Genomic DNA, 20,045 nt, shown 5'->3' with positions numbered 1-20,045 from the left:
TCTAAGTACAGTGACTGGCAATTAGTAAGGAGTCAATATGTGTAGCTATCCGTAAAAGAAAGCAGTTCAGAGCAGCCGGAGAAAAATATCCTTGTCTCTCTTAGAAAAAGCTTATTTCATTCTACTTGAGCAGGTGGAATTCTTTTAAAGAGGCAAAGTCAGCATGCATTATGTGTCCCTGTATGATTGCAGGGCAATCCCTGGTGCCAGTCCCCACCGTTTTATGGAGGTCAGACTGCCATTAACTCAAGGGCTGACCAGCAGGGTATTAAAAGTGCCGAGACACTCACCTTAATGGTGGGATCCTGAGATTTTAGTGGGTGTAATGAAATAAATTAAATGAATTACAACCATTCAGGAGGTTTCGTCTTTTTTAGTAACCAAATCCACATTTGCTGCGGCATCCCCTTCGGTGCGGTTTCTGCTGTCTACACTGCGGTTGGGAGTTTTTCTCTAGAGCCCTCTCGGCAAGCCAGCGTCTGGTTTTTACAAGGAAGGAATTCTCAGACCTGTGTTCAAGTCCTATCTGCAACTTACTGGCTGTGTGCCCTGCGGCATGACGCTTGACCTTCCCCTCATAATTTTATTGTCAGAAAAATGAAGATCGTGATAATGACCCCTCCCTCAGGCTTGTCGGAAGTAATAAAACGAGAAATAGGAGACTTCTCACAGTGCCTACCTCTTCGCAAACACTTTGTAAAAGGCAACCGTTGTTAGTATTTTAATTGGTATTGCTATTTCTGCTACTGCTGACATGCAATTTAGATTTTCTTACAGATGCAGAAATGGGTAAAATGGGGATAATAATAAGATCCGCTATTTACAGTTACTCTGAAGAATTCTATAGATGGGCACTGTGTTGAGCTCCTTAAAGGAACGTCGATTGTAAACAATAGCTAACACGACCTTCTCATTGATACCATTTTTTACACATTTGGCCCTGGACAAATGGACAAAGGACAGGGCCCGTATCTAGGTTGAAATACAAGGATCAGGTGGAAAACTCCCACTATCAGGGCCCTCGTGAATAGTAATGGCTGTTGGCTGAGCCAGAACATAAAGTTTTTCAGGGCATAAAGTTATCTTTGCCTTCTAGCTTAATTTGATGGATTGTGTTAAAAGGGTTGGTATTGTCACACTGGGAAAAAAAAATCATCAGAGTGTGCTAAGAAAAGGATATTTGGGGCAGGTTAGAGCACAAGCAATGCCTCCCCCACATAACCCTTATTGTGCAGCTACTCCTTATCCGTCCTGCCAGGAGCACCATAAATCACCTCTAAATTGACTATTATGTCAGCATCGGGCATCGGATGACAGATAATCTGGGCAACCTCATGGATTCCAGGGAGATGGTTTTCTGGCTCGTGTCAACTCAAACAAAAGTACTTAGGAGCAGTGCTGAATTTATGCCCATCTTTTGAATCACTCTCGTCTTTTTTTTTTTTTTTTTTTTATGCAATAAACAGTCAGGGAAAGTTAGTTCCCGTGTCCTGGTATAATGGTGGTGGATGACAAGGTGCCTGATTGAGAGATGCTTGTCATTGTTTTAGATTCTATTTGAAACTACATGCAGGGAGGTAAGAACTTCACCTGCTCAAGAATCTATGCTGTAGCATAGATGCTGATGGGGACAACAAAGGAGTAAGGAGAATACAGAAATGAGTAGCCAGTGGCCCATCCCGGGCCATGAAGAATGATCATGCCAGATTTCAAGAGTGAGCCTCTCATGAGAGGCAGCCAGTCCATCTAATCCTAAACCAGTGGGGACTACACAGTTATTCAGGGGTGGTGCTATGTACTTTTTATGAATTATGTATCTTAAACAAACTTGCATGAACCCAAGCACTCCAGTGGAAGCCTTTTATCCAGAAGGAGGCCACAAGAGAGCCCAGTTATGGATCTCTGCGATGGTTTCCAAATGTTGTATTTCATCACTCACGTCAGGCAGAGTGCTGGCTGTGATCCACTCCTATTCATATGCGCATGGCCATATTTCAGCTTTATTTCATCATGGAACTTTCAAATGACTGCTTTCCTTGAAATGAAAATTACTAGGTTCACCACTTTCTTGACTTAGGGGCTACAAGCAGGACTTGGCAATGCCCCGTGGGCTCCTGAGTGCCATTGGTGCCCAAGACATAGATTCCAAAGACAAAAGGACAGAGAAAGGATGAGAAGTTCCATACTGTTTCAGAAGAATACAGTGGTAGAGAGAAGCAACAGGAAGGAAGACATGTATTTGGAGAATAGTACATGCTCTCCAGAGATACATAAGGTGTTCATGTCAGGAGCCCCTCACCTCAGCACAAGACCATGGGTTTCAGCGATGGAGAAATTCAAGTGTCATGAGTAACACACAAGACTAGGAATCAATATACGTGGACCTAGAATACCGTCACCTGCTGAACACCCAATAATCAGTAGCTGAAATAAATTTGATGGGGGGGGGGGCGTTGAACTGAATAGTCAGTATGCAGCAAATGTTTTTAGGTTTCCGTGTGCATTGTCCCTTTTAATCTCCTTAGCCACTGTGAGACAGGCAGTGCGGTGTTTTTCCATTTCGTACATAAGGAAAGTGAGGCTCAGAAGAGGCTAAGCGATTTTTTTTTTTTCAGGGTCAGATAGCCAGGAAGTAACACAACTGTGATTTGGACCCAGGCAATTCTTTTGTTAGCCCTCTTCAAGAGTATGCCATATTGTCTAGCACAGGTCCCATCATGTGTCGATGGGTGACCATAATCCATGCCTTACCCACCTCACAAGGGCACTTCTAGTTTCAACAGAAGAAGGAGTGTGGCTGAAAGCAAGAAGCGAAGTGCTGTCAGGGGGAAGGGCAGCTTCCTAAATCCAGCCTATAATCATGGTTAACGAGGGTAGGCTTCCAGAGCAGATGTCTGGGCATGGATTCAAGTGTTAGTCCTGCCACTTCCTAGCTTTGTGACCTTGGGCAAATTCTTAAGCTTCCCTCAGCCTCACTTACCCCATTTGTAAACTGGGGATAATAATGGTCCCTACCTCATAGGGGTTTTTTGAGACTTAAATGAGATAATGCCAGTATAGTGGTAAGCACAGTGCCTTGGACATGGGCAGCGTTCAGGCATGAGTAACTTCTATTAGTATTATTTTCCTGACCCTGTGAGTTCGTTCTCTCCAAGCGGTGGCTAGGCTCTGTTTTAAAAAAACAAAGAGCTAGGAGCGCCTGGGTGGCTCTGTCGGTTGAGCGTCCGACTTCGGCTCAGGTTGTGATCTCACGGTCCGTGAGTTCGAGCCCCGCGTCGGGCTCTGTGCTGACAGCTCAGAGCCTGGAGCCTGTTTCAGATTCTGTGTCTCCCTCTCTCTCTCTGCCCCTCCCCTGTTCATGCTCTGTCTCTCTCTGTCTCAAAAATAAATAAACGTTAAAAAAAAAAAGTAAAAAAAACCCAAAAAACCAAGAGGTAGGCGCACCTGAGTGGCTCAGCCGGTTGAGCGTCTGACTTGGGCTTGCTCACATCTTGATCTCGGGCATCAGCCTGTCAGCACAGAGCCCACTTGGATCCTCTGTCCCCCTCTTTCTGCCACTCCCTGCTTGCACTCTCTCAAAAATAAACAAACACTTGAAAAAAAAAAACAAACAAACAAGAGCTAGAGTTTCCCAAACCTGTCTCTGAGCAGCTGATCGGTCACAGCCCCTTTGATTACATCTCTAGACCGTGGAGTAGCCTGCCTGGGAATTGACAGAGACCCCCACGGGCTGTCTTGATGGCCAGAGTGACAAGGAGCAATGACTGGTTTGCTGTAATCATCATGAGAGCAAAGTCTCACCTGTACTGGAGTCACCCAGTCGACGGTCTTCATTGTCTAAGTACCTTCGTAATTTAAGTCTTTGTAGGACTGTCCTTCCTGTCTAACTAAAACCAGTTAGTTGCCCCTTTCCTTACTGGAAGAATTCACCAGCCCATTTCACGCACCATATTTAAGGGACTATTGCTAACAGCTATGCTTCATTAGAAAAATAAATCCACTTTGTGTTTTCATTTTGGCCCTTGTTTTTTTTTCCTTTTTAATGATTAAAAGTCTAATTATTTATAGTTCAAAAGAATGTGTTAAAATATTCGGCCTGTGTGACCTAATTAAGGAATATATTCCTTCTAGAGTCACCCAAAATATAGTTCTGTGCTCAATCGTTTAATAAAATATTTAGAGACCACCGACTATATGTCAGATGTTTGGTACATTTATTGATTATTACATTAGCCCTGGCATCAAGGTGCTTCCCATCTTGTTGGATAAACATATTTTGGTGACATTTTTGGCCTGAATTTTTTGTCTGGTTGTTCCTGTCCCATCTTAACTTCCAAGCAGTTGCCAGAATGAGCTCTCTAGGGCCTTGCTTCCACATTCAGTGGCTTTATGTTGACTGTTAAAGGGAAAAAGCCTAACTTCTTGGTGTGTTATGAGAGATTCTGTACCATCTAGCCCCTTGTACCAGCCCTAATCCCTCTTCTAGCCAGCGTGAGCAGGGTGCAGTTCCCTTGGCATGTTCATCTTCTGGGGGAGCTCTTAGACTCCATAACCTACATGTGCCGGAGTATGCTTGTTACCTTCCCATGAGTCCTTCATGCTAAAAGTCCTGGCCCTTAGGGATGCCACCTCCCTGAAACTCTCACTGGACTCTAAAGACTTCTCTCACTTGATTGTAATTTTTTATTATGTATTTGTTTTGTATCTGCCTTTCTTACTACATCTAGTGCCAGATATACAAGAGAAGGGGAATAGATTAAATAAATAAATAAATAAATAAATAAATAAATAAAATATAAAACTCATCATCTAAAACCACAAATTACTACCCCTGGCACTCTGATAGTGACACTAAGGATAAGAATCCTTTTCCATTCCTTCAAATATGCTAATGAAGTGATTCGGGCAAGATCAGGCGTTAACAGTGGCAGAGTCAGGACTGGAGACTCAAAAGTCCACGTGTGAAGCTGGAGAGTCTTTGACCTTCATCATCTGACCTTGCTTTTGGAGAGGTAAGGCGTGACATGAAACCCGAACCCACTGACTATTTGTGAAGGTTATCACCTATTTGAGAATATGGGCTTTTCGTAAGGCTTCATACATAGGCGTTTGGTACCGAAAGTGACGTTTTCAAATCCTTGTCACTGTGAAGTATAAAATCGTAGAAAAACGCTAATCCTGGCAGTAGAAAACCTGACTTTGATTTTTCCCTTTCCTCGTATCCATGTTTGATATTGCGCAAGTTTTTATGAGTATGCTTTTCGGTTTCTCAATTTTGCAAACTATGGGGAATTAGACCTAATTATTTTCATCTAATGTTGCCTCAAGCTTTAAAAGCTTATTTATGAGTGTATTTGAATGTATGAATGTGTCTATTCAACATGAGGACATATTCTATGCCAAGACCTGTATCAGCTCTTAGGGGAAGACGTGACAATGTGGGCAGACTCATTCATGACACTTCTGTGGAACTTACACCTATATTTAGTGACATCCTATGATTTAAACCTTCCAGAAAGCTGAGTTTAGAAGGTTAAGAGAGAATTATAGTCTCTATTCAGCTAGGCAAATACATATTTAATTGCTAACACATACTCCAACAAAAATGCCCAAATTGGGTGATTTTTTTAAAGTACAAAGAATAAAAGCCTTTGGTTTGACCCTTGGCAACCCCCCTCAATCATTCCTTTGATCAGAATTTTCCCAGAGGGACTCTGTCAACTTCTCAGAATGTCTTCCTTGGCTCTAACCTGCCTCCATGCCAATGAAGCGCGGGCCTCCTGTCAGGCACTCAGCTTTGGAAAGCGTGCTTAAATTATTCAATTATTAATTATCACTGTGCCAGCCTGCCTGCTTCCAACTGCATTGTCCTTTTCAATGTTTTAACTTTCTTTTGGATCTTTGGGGGAAAAGACATCAAGATGGAGAGATAGGCAGAGCTCGCCTGTTGCTTGCAAATTAAACAGCATATAGTTGTTTCTGGCCCATCCTGCACTTCCTTTCGTTTCGGAAGGAGACAATTGTTTAAAACTCCATTTGTCTCTCTCTCTTTCCCTTCTTTTTTTTTTTTTTTTTTTTTTTTTTTTGCCTTTCTCTCCTGATGGAGAAGGGCAGTGGACTCAAGCATGTATTTCCACCTCAGTCTGTGCAATTTCTGAGGATTCTCATTTTGATTTTTTTTTTCAGAAACAGGGACATATGTCTTGTCTATTTATTATATAGCCTCTGAATAGCAACACACGTGTCTCCAATTTAAGGTGATCTCTACAGTCTTACCTGTAAGATTGCCAACCTTCCATTTGCATTCATGTTGTAATTAGCTGCTTTTATTTTTATGTGTGCATTTTTGCAGCACAGGAGAACTCTCTACTGAAGTGAGTAGTTGAGCAAATGTGGTGGTTTATGGTCATACAAAACATCTGATGCATACGTTCGACCATAACACGATGGTGTAGTTGTTTGAAAGCCTTAAGCAAAAAGCAAAACCCGTGCATGGCAAGTTATTTCCGTGCAGGATAAAACTTGTCTCCAAGTCTCTAATTCATTTTGATAAGGAACAAAAATGGAAATGTGCTGAAAAACTCTCTGGTCAATTGTAAAACTAAATGAAAGGCTAGGAACTGAATTTAATTTCTTGTGGTTAAAAAATACATCCTTTAGGAAAAGGAAAATCCTATGCTACAAGGTTGTATTTCTAAGTACAGTTTTTCCCCCACCAAATTCATCCAGGTGACAATTTTGGAATACTGACGAGGTGAAAATAAAATAGAAAGCAGTGTGATTCTTGTCTGGTGTGCACCATTTGTCACAGCAGCCTTCGCTATCCTCACCCCTGCCATCCTCCCCCTCACTGCCCATAATTCCTCCTTGACAGCAACTTTTCTTACCTAGGTTAGCTGGACAGCTGCTTACCTCCTCCAGTTGATTTTCATTCATAGATTTGAAATTTTTAAACCAATTTTAATAATTATCCTCACAATACTTTGTGTAGTGTAATTTCACAGTCTTTAACGATTTTATACTGGAAGGGTTCTAGTGTTCTATGAAATTAAAGTGTTAGGATAAATATCAGTTGTTTAAATTCTTATTCCATAGTGTTAGTTTTTTTAGTGTGAATTATCTAAAGGTTGGAATTGTCTGGGGCTTGAACTTACAACCCTGAGATCAAGAGTCACATGCTCCACCAACTGAGCCAGCCCAACCAGCCACCTCTAATATTGGAATTTTCATTTGGAATACTCCTTTCATTGACATTCCTTGTGTACGTCTTAAACTTGTTTTTAGAATATAAAATCATAACATCAATCATTTAAGAAGCCCAAAACTCAACTAAATCACTATTAGTTAGGGTTCTTCAGAGAATCAAACCAATATGATAGGTAGATCTCTAGATACATAGATTTATTACAGAAAATGGCTCATGTGGTTATGGAGACCAAGAAATCCCACAATCAGTCCCCTGTAAACTGGAGGACCAGAAAAGCTGATGGTATAATTCAGTCTGAGTCTCTGGGCCTGAGAATCAAGGGAGCTGATGGTGTAGCTCTCGGTATGAGACTAACAGCCTGAGAACCAAGGAGTGGTGTGGTGTAAATCCCAGAGTCTGAAAGCTGAAGAACCAAGAGTTCTGACGTCTGAGGGCAGGAGCAGATGAAGAAGACGGAGACTCCAAGATCAAGGAGAGAAGGAATTTGCCATTTGTTCACCTTTTTGTTCCATTCAGGCCCTCATCAGATTAGATGATGCATGCCTAAAGTGGACAGGGCAGATCTCTTTACTCAGTCTACTGCGTTCAAATGCTAATCTCTTCCGGAAGCACTCACAGACACACCCAGAAATAATGTTTTCCCAGCTCTCTGTGTATCCCTTCGCTCACTCAAGCTGACACGTAAATGTAACCATCCCGATCACTCTGTATTTATTTTTAATCATGGCCTTTACAATCTCGTTAGTTTGGGTGGCCCATTCATCCACCCAGGTGTCTTTCCAAAAAATAATTATTGAGGAAACAGCCATACGACACAGGCAATATGCTAGATCTTAAGAATGCAATTATAAAAGTGATTGTCACTGTGTTCTGAGAGCTTAAAGATAAGACATTATCAGTAAAAACCATAGGTCACTCCCATGTTCATTGGAGCATTGCTCACAATAGCCAAAATATAGAAACAACTCAAATGTTCATGGACACATAAGTGGATGAGGAAAATGTGGGGTATTATTTAGCCTTAAAAGAGAAGGAAACTATACAGTTTGTGACAACGTGGATGGATCTGGAAGACATTAGGCCAAATGGAAAAAAGCCAGTCTCAGAAAGACAAATACTATATGACTGCATTTATATGTGGTTTCTAAAATAGCCAAACTCATAAAAGCAGAGAATGGCATGGTGGTTGTCAGGGACTGGGGGGAGAGGGGGAAAGGGGGAATTGTGAGCCATAACCTTCAGTTGTGTGCCACGAATAATTCCTGGAGATCTGCTGTCCCGCATTGTGCCTATAGCCAACAACATGGTACTGTGCACTTTAAATTTTGCTAAGAGAGTTAACACGTTAAGTGTTCTTAACATGCACGCCCACACACAAAGGCACAAGGAAACCTTTAGAGGTGATGAATATGTTTGTTACCTTGGTGGTACTGATAGTGTTTCCACAATGATACTCTCATTGCGTAGGACCCAAATACTAGGCGTATGTCCAGAATCAATTGCATGTATTAAACATGTAATATGTAAACATGTTTTTTTAATGAAAAAAAGAAACCCAACCCAGGGATGGTATCTGTTAAGTGACAAATGACCCGTGGCAAGAGTACACGCTTCAGGAATTCATAAAAGGAAACAATCACTTTGGACTGGGTGATCCATGAATATTTCTTAGGGGAGAATTTGAGTTGGATTGAAGGACGCTTAGGGTTTGATAAACAAAAGAGAGGAGGAAGGGCAAAGGGATCAGGCAGCATGGTGTGTCTGGAGAACAGTGATGGGCTGTATCACAAATACAATAATAATACAATATACAATATTGTATTGTATACAATATGTAATATTGTATACAATAATACAAATAAATAATAATTATATTTTTATATTTTATATATATTATATTTATATATTTATTATTTATATTTATTATTATATTATTTTATTATTTTTTTTATTAAACATTTTTAAATGTTTATTTATCGTTGAGAGAGAGAAAAAGAGAGACAGTCTGAGCTGGGGAGGAGCAGAGAGAGACACACACACAGAAAAAATAGACTTTACCACCCACTTTTTCCTTTACTTCCCAAAGGCTGGCTTTTATGTTGCCCTTTTAATCCACTATTGCTTTTGTAAATATGCAGATTTGCCACACATCGTCAAGTGTGCACTTTTCCTAAAGTAGAAAGAAATGTTAGGAAAAATTTGGGCAAGTAGAAAATTGAATAAGCGAAATATATAAAACACAAGAAACACAAAAAACACTATCCCTTGGCAACCCCTCTGGCCTTTTAATATAAATTTTCTCAGAATGTTCCATGTGAAAATATGGCATTTTATATAAAATACATAAAAATAGGATTTCAGCATGCATACTGCTGGTTAGCCTGCCTTTTTTTTTTTTTTAAATAATGAAATTATTTAAAGTCAGTAAATATAGTTCTGTATCTTCTTTTTAATGTGATCCATGTGATGGATCTAAAGTCATTTTGAAGCCAGTCCCCTGTGATTGAATATCTCCAACTTTATTCCACCTTTATTCAGCCAGAATGAATTCCTAAGGGATGGCATCGTAGTCGCCGTGATTAACCATAAATGTTAGTCTTTCATCTTCAAAATCTGCAAGACTCAGACGACCACTCTGTCCCCACTCCCTGGGGATTAGCAGTTGCCTTATGCCATCTTATATATCTGTGCCTCCTCAGTCCTCACATCACCTTCTCGTCACAGAGTTTCTGCAGCCTGACCCTTGTTCATCTAGTAGTTTGATCCAGTACCTTTCATTCAGTAGTTTTATGTCTAAGGATGATTGTTGCCTGAATCAGTTATTTCATACGGGGACTGAAAAATGATATTTTTCTGATTCTACCCCTTGGTCTTTAACTGGTTTTTAAAAATACAGCATTATACAAGGAGGGAGACTTTTCCGAGAATCAACAGTTCGATAAAGTAAAAATATCAAACCCGACCTCTGAGAGAGTGGCCAGATTTGCTCTCATGAGATGAGTCTGACATGAGTGGAAATCTCTCAGGAAGGAGAGAAGCAGTGCTTTTCCGTCTGGCCATGGTGCTTGGGTTTGTTTCACAGTGTGGTTACCATTACACAAGGATTTGGCCAAATTAGGCTGAAAGTACTCAGCTGAATTCCCACTGAGTGAAGTGCACAAAGGACAAACCTAGAATATTAAATATTAATTTAAGTCAAATAACAAAGTCTTAAGAAAATGTTGAAGCTTTCTATAAGAGGCCTAGAAACATATGTACCTCCATACACTGAACCAGCTCTACTCTTGTGTATTCCAAGGAGAATGCCTTGGCAGGTAAAGCGTGTAAGAATAGGGTCAGTGATGTACATGACTGACTTTTCTCCCACCTAAGAATTTGAGAAAACAATCACTGCAGTCATTACAAACCAAGGACTCTTAGCCATAACAATTTTTATGAAAAAACCCAAATATGCGTAATGTTTGAGTTCTGGGCATGACGAGCTGATAGGAGATTTCTCTGAGCAGATAATGACCATAAATTTTGTTGTGAAGTTAATGTGATCTTCAAAAAGAACATGTTCTACTTTCTTACATTTTAAAAAAAAAAAAATTGTGTTTGTGTGCATGTGTGTAAAACTTACCACGTGGATTTATTTGAAAAGATCTTCCTTGAGGACCTACTATGTGCTGCCCCTCTCAGTCCAGACTGCCATCACTTCCCATGCAGACACGGTACACCATTATACCTTCCTATACATTCTCCTCACACATGCTAGGTGATCTTTTAAAAATTCTGGACTTATCAAGCCTTCGTGTATCTGCCTACCCTACTTCCCTCCTCAATCTTTGAAGTATTTAAATACAAATCCCAGATATTATTTCACATGTATGTTTTTTATTTTGCATTTTTAATTTTTATTTTTTTATATATGTATAATGCTATTATGCCTCCTACATAATTAACAATCACTGTGTGGTAACATCTAATACCTTATCCATATTCAAATTTTCCCACTTGTTTAGGAAATGTTATTGTTGACTTGTTCAAATTCATAGACAGGCTCTGCAAATCACATTGTGTTGTATTTCTTTTTTTTTTTTTTTTTAACGTTTATTTATTTTTGAGACAGGGAGAGACAGAGCATGAACGGGGGAGGGGCAGAGAGAGGGAGACACAGAATCGGAAGCAGGCTCCAGGCTCTGAGCCATCAGCCCAGAGCCTGACGCGGGGCTCGAACTCACGGACCGTGAGATCATGACCTGAGCCGAAGTCGGACGCTCAACTGACTGAGCCACCCAGGCGCCCCCATTGTGTTGTATTTCTTAGGTCTCTAACAGTTGAGTACTCTCTCCTTTTACTTATTTTTCCATACTACTGACTTACTGAAGAAGCTGGATCAGTTGTCCTATAATATCCTAGAAACAACATGGTTTTCTGTATTTTTCTGTTTGCTTTCACATGGTGGTATTTAACTTCTGCTTCTGCCTTCTATATCAAGCATAAGTTAACTCTAAAAGTTTGGATAATTTCTAATTCAATTTTTTGGCAAAAAGCTTTCTTTTGTAGTCTCTCTGTGCTTCTCAGATAATGTACTATGCTACAGTGTACTATCTCAGATCATTGTTGCTAAGGTTGATTTGTGGGTTCAGAAAGTAGCTGCTTTATTATCCTTGCATTGGTAAAGGTCCCACACAACCTTTCATTGAGTAGTTTTGTCCCTTGAAGATTGTTACCTGAATGAGTTATTTCATGCAGGGGTTGTAAAAGGGTGCTCTTTATAAATCTCCACTCATCTACATTTCATAATTGAAAAACTGTTTTTCCCTCAAAAACTTGGGGTACTTGGTTACCCTAAAATATAGTTTGTGCAGGAAAAGCAAGATGAATGCTTGAATATTTCCCCTTAATTAATTGGTGGTTTTCAGAGTCAGGTGTTGGTCAGCCTGATCTTCTTTTAAAAGTTAAGTTGGGTCTTGACTATCCTATCCTTGCTTAAAACCCTTCAGAGATCTCCATTGTTCTGCAGATCAAGTTCAAGATGAATCGCGTGGCCCATTGCCTATCTGTGTTGCCTCATTAGAGCCTCCCTTCTTTTGCATAGTAACCACATTGGGTTTCTTTCAGTTCTCCAGACTCCTCAAGCTCTTTCCTTCCTCTACATCTAAACACGAACTGTTCCTTCTGTATGGACACTTCTTTTGGTCCAAGACATGGTTGGTTCCTTCTTAACTACTAGGTCCTAGCCACATGACATTTTACAGAGAGGCCTTTGCTGGTGGTCCAGCTAAATTAGGTCTCTTTCCTCCAATGTGGTCTAATCCAGACCCTGATCATTATCACTGTAGCATTTGTCTATTAAAAAAAATTCTTTTTGGTTCAACTTTCTATTATATGTCTCCCCATCGAAGCGGCAGGCTCCATGAGGGCAGAGATTCCAATGACTGTTCAATGATTGGCCATTATTGGACAACAGAAGGCTTATGTGAGAGAGCGGTGAAATTGACACAGTTTATGTCCTACCCTCTGGGCTTTCAGGCCAGTGGGGGATTCTGACAAGCAGGTAATTTCCACACATTGTGATAAGCGCAGTGATCAGGGAGATACAGGGATAGAAATGGGAGCACACGGCAGGCCTACCTGATGTAGGTTTGGAGTATCAAAGAAGGCTTCTTAGAGATAGTGGACTATGAGCTGAGCCCTGCAGGATGAATAGGAGTTGGCTAGGAAAAGATCCCAAGACATAATAAGTGCAAAGGAGAGTGAGAGAATGGACCGGACTTTATCTTTGATTAGATGTGAGCATCATTCAGAGGGAAGGAGGAAGTCCAGCTTGGTAGAGACTGGTGCCAGTCATTAAATAAGGATACTTAGAGGGGCAGTGGGGTTGAAAGGAGAATACAGAGTCCAGTTTGGAACATTTCAAATTTGAGGTACCCCTGAGACATCCAATAGAGGCCGTTGAATGCATGGATCTGTGAGAGGCACACGAGCTGAATTCTAAATTAAAGGGACAGAAGTGCACACAGACTGTAATAAAAGAAATGGAAGGGGACAAGGCAGCTCCGAGAGGATTTTAAAGTTTACAAAGCACTTCTAGCTGCTTCGACCCTCATGACAGCCTACGAGGGAGCAAAGAGAGATATTATTAACCTCTTTTAAAGATGAGAAAGTTGAACCTCAGTAATATCAAAAGATAATATATAAATCATAGCTACTAAGCGACAGACCTATTACCCTTCATCTCTTTATTCTTCTCTTATATTGCATTCACCTTGCTAGAGACCAACAAGAACTATTTTCAGATTTTCTAGCCATGATTCTTCATTCTTATGCTCCTTAGTCTTTTCTTTCATTGTGATTTTAAAAAATCACACTTAACGTAGAATCATCGTAAAAGACCATTTTAATCATTTTTAAGTGCACACTCTCTTTGAGACCATGCTTTCAATTCTTTTGGATATATACCCAAAAATAGGATTTTTGGATCATATAGTCATTCTCTTTTTAATTTTTTGAGGAACCATCACATTGTTTTCCATTGTGGCTGCGCCATTTTACATCCTCACCAACCGGGCACAAGTGTTTCCTTTCCTCCACAACCTTGTCAACACTTGTTGATTTCTGCTTTTTTGATCTAATGGGTATGAGGTGGTATCTCGCTGTGGTTGCTTCTTAATCTTTTCTTACCTTGTTTGAGTATCTTTGCTTGCACAGAGAAATACTATAACAGAAATTGTGGACAAAGTGTTAGATCAGTCAGAGGGAGACCAATTGACCATATAATTGTCACAAGCAAATTTAGTTTCCTGAAAATAGTACCGTGCGCTGCACAGGAATATAATCTTCAGGAACAGCCTTGTCACCCTGGACTAGTTACTTTTCTTCATATACTCACTGTCAGTAATAATACTTTCTCATACATTCCAAGCAATGAAATAAGTTGTATATAAAGTGTTCCCCATAGTTTCCAGCACATGGGAAGCGCTCGGTGAAAAACAGTTATCATTATTTGTTGAAATTTATAGCATCTATGCATTCCCTTTTACCAAACTGGTGACCGTCCCAATCAGGTATGTGGCTGGTTTGGAATAACCTTGTTCTTGGCGAATCCCTACCGGTCCCTGTGATCACCACATCATTCTGTCAGACAGCTTATTGAATAATGTATACTAGCATTTTGTTTTTCCCTTTCCAAAATGAGACCGTGGCACATCTCTCGTATTCAGACATATCTTTTCTGGTTGACACAGCCAAGGTACATTAGTCAAATATTTATATTCCTGATACAATCTTCCCAAGACATCCTCCAAGCTTTTTGCTAGTTCATACATAAATAAATAAATGATGCTGTTAGGCCACTTTGTGTTTTTTTTGAAGCCACTCCAGTAACCCCTTGTCAGTTGAGATATAATATCACAGTTTTTAAAATGCTTAAGATCTCAAATTCTAACTGAAGCTAACTCTTTCCTTCATATGCAAACAATAGTGAACTTGTTGGCTCAAAAAAAAAAAAATCAATGAGAAAGATTTAAGGGAGCAATTAATGAGATAATGTCTAGAATGCAGTTTGAGCCCCTGGGAAGAAATGTGTTTATATCCACAAAGCATTTCTACCATCACGTTTGTTCGTGAGCCATAAATACAATTGAATTCTTCTGTGAAATCAGTGCCTGGAGGTAGGGAAGAGGAAGAGTCAATATTTGGTCTTGATGTATCATAGAGATGTTTGTTCCCATATATTTGAATATTTATTTGCAATTATTAATAGAGTACAAACTCTTTTTTGAGGGCATTTGACTAATCTCAGGTTAAAGAAAAAAAATGACTTCTGGTAATCACCTTCGTTGTTACCCTTGAAACTCAGGACTTTTCTATTGTTTTAAAATTGGACTGTCATATTTAGGTTGGCTTTAAGTCATTTCAGGAAGATTCTGAAGAGTTTTTTATTTCTACCTTCATCCATTTCTTCATTGACTTTGTGATTTATTTAAAGAACACTGGATTTTTTACACCATTCATCCCCTTATCTAGGACACTGTCTCCAAGTTATAGTCCAATCCAGAAAAACTAAACTAGATGTACTGCCTACATTCAAATTGACTGTGCCTGGTTGTCCTTCCATTTGCTTAAAAAACAAAACAAAGACCACAAGTTTACAATAGCGTTGGTTCTAACTATGGAAAATTCTAATACTTTCATCCCTTCAGATAAACAGAAAAGATGGAACGGATGAACAAGCCATTTAATCTTGAGAGCCCATATTCTAGAATAGGGCTTCTCAGATTATAATGAGCATAGCTCCCTTAAAATTCTTTTTCCCCCAGCATTAGTGAAATATAATTATCAAAAAATTGTGTAAGTTCGAGGCAGTGTGTTGACTTGATAGACATATGTTGCAAAATGACATCATGTCACATCATTACTTTCTTTTTTTGTGTGAAGAGAATGTTTAAGATCTATTCTCTTAGCAAATTTTAAGTTTATAATACAGTAATCCTAACTACAATCATTATTACTAGTTTATTAAGGGATATGGTAAAGGATACAGATGAACAGCCAGATGAAGAGATACATAGGGTGGGATCTGGGACAGTCCCAACTGGAGCTTCTGACCCAGTGGAATGGGGATGCATCATCCTCCCCATGTGGGTATATTTGCCCACCTGGAAGCTCAGCGAGCTCCTGGAATTCTATGGAGGCTTCCTCACATAGGCATGATGGATAACTAAGTTGATTTTCAGCCCCACTCCCCTCCCTGGAGGACAGAGAGGGGAGAGGCTGAACGTTCCAAGCTCCTAACCATGGCTTGGTCTTTCTGGTGACCAGTCCCCATCCAAGAGCCCCGAGGAGGCCACCGAGAGTCACCTCAGTGGAACAAAATATGCTCCTGGTGCTGTAATCAGGAATTGATAAGAGGTTGAGGATGCAAGACAAACGTTAGAAGAGCTTTTAGTGCTCTTTAGTGCTCTTACCACTTTGGAAATTATGAAGATTTTAGAAGCACTGTGCCAAGAACCAGAGCAGAGACCAATATGCACATGTTCTGTGATCTCACATAAATTTTTACACTATGTCTTAAGCATTCTCCACACTTCAGTAGATCCATCACAATTTATCCAACTACTTCCTTTTGTTGGCAGTTCAGTAGCTTGTAGTTTTACAAAATGTTATGAAGTTTTTGCAGTATTGAGATATTTTGCAGTGTGTTGGAAATTTCCTTGGCATACTGTTTCAGTTGTGGTGTTGACAGGGCATATTTTCAGAGATGTCTTATATTTGCTAAATGATTGCGTAAGATGCACATTATTTTCACCCTGACGTTTATTGACAATTGACAATTGCACGCTCATCGTGGTTTACTGATTGTCTTCCGAAAAGACTGCACCTGTTTTCACGTCATCCCCAGCAGGTGACACACCACCAGTTTTATGCTCAGATGTCATTTCTACTATGTCCTCCTCTGGTGCCCTAAAGTAGTGCCACCCCAGATTCTCCTTCCCTTCGTTTATGACACTGAAGACTTCTACAATTGCCTTACTTGGTGTGTAATCTCACATGTTATTGGTCTCTCTCATTCAAAGGATAGGCTCCATAATGGCAACCACCTCGCGTGTGGTGCTTCCTGGCTGGCGCATTGTAGACACTCATGAGACATTTAATGTGTGAATCCATTTTGCCAAACCAGTGGGGGAAAAACCAATATTCTTGGCCTTTTTAATTTGCCTTTTAAAAAGTTGCTAACACCATTAGTAATTTACTGTTAGTTGTCAGGTCCCTTTTGTGAACTGTTTAAGTCAATCCAAATGCAAATCTGGCCATGAACATGTAACTTCAGATATACACGCTAGCTGGACCGTAGCTCAGAATGTGGGCTTGTTATCTTCCTGAAACACATGTGCCTGTGTATATTGAAGATATGCATATTACTGAAAGTGACCAGGGATTATGAGGCCACGGATGGATGCAGTGGAAAAGAAGGAAGAAAAGGTTGCACATCCAAATGAGCTTGAAAACATGAGATGACTAATCACTACCACCAGGGGGAGGAAGGGCAGAGGATTTTGTCTCCCAAGATGCCTTTGGGTGTTATGCCCAGAATTCGTGATCCCCAAAGACCACCAGGGAGCCGAGTCCGATGCAAAAGCAAAAGAGCCTTTATTCGAGCTAGCTCGAGCTCAATCCCCTACCTGCGCGGATGCAGCGGTGAGATACTGGGGACAGAGAGCAAGTTTCAAAAGCACAAAAGTTTTATTGGGGTCTAGGGGCAGTTGGTGAGGTAATGGCTGTGGCCTCAGCCGATTGGCTGGGGAAGGGTCACAGTCCTGTTAGGCACGCAGGTCGCCTGGCGTTACTCACGGGGAGGAGCCGTGGTCAAGGTGAAGGACACAGAACAAGATGGAGTCTGCCGGCGTAGGCCCGCCCTTTCAGGGAATGCCTGCAGACATTTTTGTTTGGGAGGGAAAGGTGCTAGGCCATCTCTTTGGGTAGGGACCAGGGACTCCCCCAGCCCCAACACAGAAACCCTGGTTTAGAATGAGACACAGGCATCAGTATTATTTAAAAGCTTCTTCAGTAACTCACATAATCTGCAACCATGATTGAGAACCTTTGAAATTTTGGAGAATTGGTTCTCAGAGATACATTCGTTGAAGGGTCCTATAAAATCCCTTGAGAGTATTTAAAAAACATGGATTCTTGGAGCGCCTGGGTGACTCAGTCGATTAAGTGTCTGACTCTGGATTTCAGCTCAAATCATGACCTCACAGTTCATGAGTTCGAGCCCTGTGTCAGTCTCTGCATTGACAGCCAGAGCCTGCTTGGCATTCTCCCTCTCTCTCTGCCCCTCCCCTGCTCCCTCTCGCTCTGCTCGTGTTCTCTCTGTCTCTGTCTCAAAATAAACTTAAAAAATAAATACACAAAGATTAAAATATGGATTCTCATTCCCTAATGAACACCCTTCCCGTCCCCAGCCTTTTCACCGGTGGGTCTGAAGTGGGAAGGGAGAATCTACCAGGTCCAGAAGCTGTCCAGCTGAGACCACGGAAACTCTGGAACCACAGGTGAGTGGAGTAATCATCGGCTTAGTGGTGGTGGGGGAGGGGTCTCTCTTGCTCCAAGGTGCATGCTTTTGGGAGAGTCCCTGCTTGATTCTGCCAGAGAGCTGAAGACTCAGTGCTTTCTGCTGTCCCGCGGCGACACCACTTGGTGTTTGAAGTGGGAGGCTCTACTCTGGCCTGTGTGTTTTCAGGACTGCAAGCCTGCTTGCCTGGGTGGGAGCGGAATCTAGACACAGGCGGGATTGAGGCTGCATTTGTGTCTTCACATAAACCCGCCTGCAAGGCCCAGTCAGCGCTGCCACTAAGCAGGAAGCCTCCAGCTCCCTTTCTTGGTCTGCATTGGACACGCTGGAACTAGAAACTTCTGAAAGCCCATGAAAGGTAAGACCACCTTGTTCAAGTTTACCACCCCCCGCCGGCGCTCCAACTAGGATTCAGAAGAAGAGCTAATCCTTTGCGTGACCCTTGCCCCTAGCTACCTCTTCCACATCTTCTGTCCCTCATATAGACTGTATTGAAAGATAGCTTTCAAATATGACTTCAGGCTTCCGGACTCCCCACGGGGTTCTCAGTTGTGCTGTATTTGGTGTGTTATCTGGGTCATCCAAGTGCTTGAGCTCACTTGTAATTTATCAGCAAAGGTGCCTTCCTGCCACCTTCAAAATCACTGGAGCTGGGCGGATTTCAGCAGAGGCTGGCTGCTTGCAGCCTCTTTCTTTCCCCGGGGTTAGGAGCGAAACAACAGCACTTTCATGCGTGCTCATTGTGGTTAATCGATCCTATTAACATTATCTTGGGGGAAATCGATGCTTCAGTCTTGCAGGAGACATGTAAATAAAGTGATAAAAAATAAACCAAAGCCAATTGTTTCCTGATGGGAAAATGCGAGGTGAATTAAGACAATTTATGATCAGCGGGTGGAGGGATATTTTTGAGCTCCAGAGGATTTAGCAGGCAGGAAAAGTGGGGCTCTGTTTGGTAAGAGTGGTGTCAGCTGTGCAGCCTGCTGGGAGGCAGTCCTCACCGCACCTGTGGGGTCTCCTGGTTGGTGGCGGTGTTGCTTGGTCTTTGTGCTTTGATCTAGTTGAAACCAACATTCTTTATTCGGTTTTCTTATCAGTATTATCTTAGTAAATAAAGCTTTGTCCCAAATGACTTACCTAACTGATAAAAGGCATGAGTAACATTAATAAGGTCAAGAACAACCGGTTGCTAGAATCTCCTACATGTCTGTTCATTTATTCCCACCCATAATATTTGGTTGAATACCTACTCTGTATCAGGTATTGTTTCGGGTCTTGGGATACAATCTAAACAAGGCAGACAATTCCATGCCTGTCCTAGAATGTACCCATGAGCTCGGGGGCAGAAGGTAAACAAAAGCCAGATGCTGTCAAATAATGATGAATATATTGAGGAAAGAAGCACAATAAAAGGATAGCAAGGGAAATGTGTACAGTTTACATGGGGGTGGTAAGGGAAAGTCTCTCTGACATGGTGGCTGAGCAGGGACCTGGATCAAGAGCCATCTTTATGGCAAAATATATCCCCAGTAATGATCTCATTTGGGAGGCTACCGAGTACATTGGAAAGAGCCTGATCTTTGAAAGGAATCCTGAGATTATGATCTTGGCTGTGCTTCTAATAATTGTAGGACGTGTGGAAATTAAGTACCTGTCTGTGTATTCTGACTTCCCCAGGTGGAAATGGAAATATTCCAGCGCATCTTTATAAGGCGGTGTTGAGACTTGAATGAGAGTCGAACATTTGAAACTTGGTAGACTAGATTGTTGGAGGCC

General features: G+C 41.2%; 1 long non-coding RNA gene across 1 annotated transcript in view; it reads left to right on the top strand.

Annotated features, from left to right (window-relative positions):
• Window positions 1–18,248, top strand: part of LOC144615695 (uncharacterized) — a 99,670-nt gene extending 81,422 nt beyond the window's left edge. Inside the window, exon 4 of the long non-coding RNA XR_013554153.2 lies at window positions 18,160–18,248. This is a non-coding gene — a long non-coding RNA (uncharacterized LOC144615695). The remainder of the gene's footprint in view (window positions 1–18,159) is intronic.
• The last annotated feature ends 1,797 nt before the right edge of the window (window positions 18,249–20,045 follow it).

The sequence above is a fragment of the Panthera onca genome, chromosome A2 (genome assembly GCF_046562875.1).
Source record: "Panthera onca isolate mPanOnc1 chromosome A2, mPanOnc1 haplotype 2, whole genome shotgun sequence".
In the NCBI taxonomy this organism is placed as follows: domain Eukaryota; kingdom Metazoa; phylum Chordata; class Mammalia; order Carnivora; family Felidae; genus Panthera; species Panthera onca.
The sequence above is the reverse complement of the archived record's forward strand: the minus strand, read 5'-3'. Positions and strand labels throughout refer to the sequence as shown.